This window comes from Echinops telfairi, unplaced genomic scaffold, assembly GCF_000313985.2.
Source record: "Echinops telfairi isolate 266 unplaced genomic scaffold, ASM31398v2 ScPeMD7_7420;HRSCAF=8458, whole genome shotgun sequence".
Classification (NCBI taxonomy): Eukaryota; Metazoa; Chordata; class Mammalia; order Afrosoricida; family Tenrecidae; genus Echinops; species Echinops telfairi.
In genome coordinates this window covers 30,677,505-30,682,372 of record NW_022111320.1, presented here as the reverse complement: position 1 = coordinate 30,682,372, position 4,868 = coordinate 30,677,505, and the positions used below count along the sequence as shown (strand labels likewise).

General features: G+C 41.7%; 1 pseudogene; it reads right to left on the bottom strand.

Moving 5' to 3' along the window:
* Window positions 1–301: 301 nt before the first annotated feature.
* On the bottom strand, window positions 302–822 carry LOC115872100 (annotated as a pseudogene).
* Between the last annotated feature and the right edge of the window lie 4,046 nt (window positions 823–4,868).

Sequence of the window (4,868 nt, the reverse complement as noted above, 5' to 3'; positions counted from 1 at the left end):
AGGCATTGGAGTACATGAGGTTCCTCGTTAGAAGTGACATTTACACTGGGTTGACTTCCTAGTGGAGGGAAAAACATGTTGCTCTTCATCTAGTTGAAGAAAACCCAGAGTTTGAAGCTGTAGATCTTAAATCTTTTTTTTTTTTAAACTATGACAAAAGTTTATTTAACAAAAGAATTTAACATGAAAAATGTACATAGCTTCATTTTTACCTGGTAGTGCATTGTACAATTACATTGTACATGGGAAAGAGGCTCAAGTGGAAGCAACGGACGTCTCCTTCGAACGGATGTCTCGTTACTTATACTCTCTCCAAGGCTTCTAACATGATGGTACTACTTCCTCTTTGTACCACCATTCCAGCAGTGTTTTGTTGTCCACTGGTTGCCATCTACACACATTCATCTTTCACAAGGTTCAGATTCCCACAGTATCCCTTGGACATACCTGCCAACATTTAATTTCAATGACAACTTCTTGGCCACAAATATTTCAACATGTGGCAGTGAGCTTTGCCCATTATGCCTTCTCAGAAGGTTCGGCAGTGCCTTGAAACAGAGTTCACAGCTTCCCTCTCCATCTTAAGCCTTAAGTTAGTAGACATCCAGGTAACTATGGAAACAAAATGATATCTCATCATTGTTAGGCTATTACTGGCATCATTTATCTTTAACATACTGTGTAAGAATTGAACGCCTCATAAAAGACAAGCATTACATGCTCTGAAGTTGGTACTAAGCTTCCCGTGTGGCGCAGGTCTTTACCTGTGGGGTTATCTCGAAACCTAGCACCCACCCTTCTGTCTGTCTCACGATCACTCATGTTTTCATGGGAAAAACCCTGATGAAACTGTGAAACACCTCACAATGTGGACAAATTTGGAAGACATCATGCTCATTGAAGTTAGTCAATCTTGTAAAGACAAATATTACGGGACACTGCTACCATAAAAGGAAAAAAAACAGGAAAAAAAGTGGTTTTCACACGAAAAGAAGGGGACTTTGAAGGTTAGTTAGAAGTCATTGGGAGAAGGGAAGTGAAAAGGGGAAGGGGAAGGTGTGGGAATTGTCATTTTAATATATGATCAATTGAGACAAAAAATAAACAAAGTTGGTTTATTTTTAAAAACAAACAAACAAAAACACTGAAGTATTCGCAGGACACCATTTACTAGAAATCTTGTCCTAAGCCACCAGGGTGTTCTGATGAAAGATGATATGCCACCCTCAGATAGAGAGAACCAAGTCAGACATTGTCACAGAGGTGAAGACAGTTGGCCAATGAGTGAGAATATGTTAAAGTGTAGCACGAGGAACTAAAGACATAGAATAATCAGGGAGAAAAAGGGAGAGTAATAGCACAGTGAGGTTATTTCATCTTTCAAATAACTCTAAGTTCCAAAATATACATTTTGCCAGATATGCCTCTTCATGCATTCTTTTCTTTCTTTTAAACTTTTTGTTGTGATTTGAGTGAAACTTTGACAGATCAAATGCTTTTCCACTCCACAATTCATATGCATATTGATTCATAACCTTGATCGCAATCTACACAGGGTAACGACAGCACCCGTCCCACTTCCTACCACTGTTCACTATTCTCAGTTTAATCCTTTCCTGCTTTCTGAACTTTAGCCTGGACTAATGTCGCCTTTTGTTTGTTAATTCTTTTAAGGAATGAGTAGTTCCCAGGTCTTCTTGTTCACGTATAGTCTGACCTATCCTCCCTGGTAAGGGGGGTGGTGTTAGGTGCCATCCGATCAGTTCTGACCCATAGCAATCCTATATCAACAGAGCAAAACACGGCCTGGTCCTGTACCATCCTCACAATTGTTCCTATGCCTGAGTCCGCTGCTTCCGCCACTAGGTCAATCCATCTGATTGAGGGTCTTCCACTTTTTCTGCTTGCCCTCCGCTTTACCAGGTATCCTGTCCTTCTCCAGGGACTGGTTTCTCCTGACAATGTGTCCAAAGTATGTAAGGCGATGTCTTACCATCCTTGGTGCAGTGGGTTACAAACTGGGCTCCCGACCACAAAGTCAGTAGTTCAAAACCACCAGTCTCTCCAAGTGGAAACAAATGAGTCTTTCTTCTGCGGTAAAGAGTTATAGTCTCGGAAACCCACAGGGTCACTTCTGCTCTGTCCTACAGAACAGAGGTATGTATCGGAATCCACTTCATAACAGTGAAGGTTTGGGCTTCTGTTTTGTATCCTTTGGCTGAATTGAGCCACCAGGGTGAGTTCAGTTCCACACCTGAAGGGTCACTAAGGGCCACAGTCTCCAGCTTCCCCCAGTGTCTGTCCAACCAGCACACCTGATCTTTTTTTATGAATCTGGGTTTTGTTCTCCATTACTCCCCCCACCCCTCCCCTGCCACTTTATCCAGGCACTTCTCTTGTGATCCCTTCCAGAGAGGTAAACATTAGTATCCCATTCTTTGGGTTCTAATGCTTCTGGTCTCAGGGTCATGGAGCTAGGGGTTTACATGGCCCATGATTTCTTTGGACTGATTGTTTGCTTGTGTCTTTGATTTTATTCACTCCTTTTTGCTCTGGATGAGAAGAGACCAGCTGCATGCACCTTAGATGGATGCTTGCAAGCTCTTAAGACCTCAACACTACTCAAAGTACGATGTGGAAACGTTTCCATGAACAGAAGATTATACATGTCCATCAAAAGGCAACTGGTTAAATTCACTATGGTTCATTCACATAGTGGGAAAGAGCTTCAAATGTCTGAGTGACATGGAACACCCTCCAAACCCTATTATCTGAGCAAGGAAGATTCATAACTGTCTCCCTCATATGCACATGGAACTTCTCTGGGAACACACACACACACACACACACACACACATACATGACTTCGCCTGTTCTGAGAGAAGGTGAATGGAGGACTGAGTATAGAGAAGGCAAAAAACAAAAACAAAAATCCACAACAGTTTGAATTTTAACAGGCTATGCATTATTTTAAAAGCTTTATTAACTGAATTTTAATTTTTTAAATTTCTACTTTCCTTTTAATCCTATGCTTCTTATTTTATGTATCAAAAACAGTATTCTAAGAAGAGGTCTGTGGGCTTCACCAGACTCCCAAAGGAGTCCATGGGGCAAAAAGAGTAAGAAACCAGTGTAAGGAGCTTTGTAGCATTTTCTAAACGATAGGTAAATAGCATTGGTTTCTTCTCCTAATGCCAAATGCAATCCAGAGGAAACTGTATTCCTAAAGGGACTGTTGAAACTGCAAGGGCATAGGAGGGGCAGTGGAATGAAGACCAGCCTACAGTGCAACCAGGGGCAGGCCCTCTCTCTATTTTAAGATGAACCCACAGGGCAGCCCAGGTGGTTTGTTCAAACACAACATCAAGGCATCGAAAAGTTACTGGCTTTGAGGCAGATTCCAGCTAGAGTATTTATCACCCATTCTTGCCTCTTCAAATCTAACAGAATAAGTGAGTTGTAAATTAGCCCTACTAGTGGGTTATAAAATCAATGTAGAATACCACGCTCATCATGCTAGAAACTGAAGGGGAATGAAATGGAATTGGGTAATAGCACGGGATACAGCCACAAGTAACCACAGTATCATTTCATGAAACTTGTGTTTTAATTGGATGGACTAGCTAGCTATGTTTTTATCTAGACAATGGACAGTAATATCTAGATAGATAATTTACACAGAGAGGAAATCTAAATATCGAACATATTTCTTGTAATAGTGGATTTTTAAAAGTTTGAAAGATATGGACTTCATGCAAATTCTTCTGCTTCCAAATACTAATTATTTCTAGGAAGCTGAAGATAAACCACTGATCAGAGGCCATGCCGGGGTGAACAGGCAGCAAACAAAAATGGGCACCTCTCATTTTGAGATACCTGGGGTGCCCAGTCCTGGTGCTCATCCCTGCTCCTACATATACTCACCAGCAGGGTCACCAATCAGACTTGGCCTCCCCTCAGTCAGTGCCAACAGTGTTGTCAATAGAACGGGGAAATAGACCCTCATATCTAGCCCCCGAAGGAGGAGGCCTTAGTGAACGACAGACAAATATGATACGAAGCAGAGGTAAGGGATTTGTAAATCTAGAACTAAATGAGCATAAGAACTATCTATCAAGTGATAAAGGAGAGCATCCATTTTAAGCAGTATACTGCAGGATATTAATTTTAAATAGGCTCTCCCAGTAAGTAACAGGAACAGAGCTCTGGTAGCTCAATGGTTAAGCACTCAGCTGCTGGCCAAAGGTTCAGCCATTCAAACTCACCAGCTGCAGCACAGGAGAAACAACCCAGCAATTTGCTCTTGTAAAGATTTCAGCATAAGAAGCCCTGTGGGGCAGTTCTACACTGTCATATACTTCAAAATCTACTCAGTGGCACACAGCAGCTCACAGAAAGCACGGCTCTTGGGAAACAAGTGGGTCAGTCCTTGATGATCACCAAAATATTAGTAAAGTTGACCAGTACTTCTGACGGACTACCATCACGGTAAAGAAACTAGAACAAGAGGCCCATGGTAATTGAAATCAGACAAACAAGCAAGAACAAAACACGGCATTAGTACATGCCTCATGGAGGGACCCCTCAAACTGGGCTTCACACTACAACTTCAAGACGGAGCGAAACGGGTTTAATAGAAAGCGAAACAAAGGCCAGCTGGGCAGAAAGCTGCTCAAGTTGAAATCACAAAGGCAGGACTGACAAAAATGCTACACTAGGAACTAGCAGGCACATTCGCAGGGAAGGAAGGGAAAATGAAGGTTGGGTACGGAATAAAAGATTAAAGATCTCAAATTTTACATGCTAGGCAATAGGAAGTTCTTGAGAAAGTAATTGAAAGATGTTCATTTTATTACTTGGATATGGAG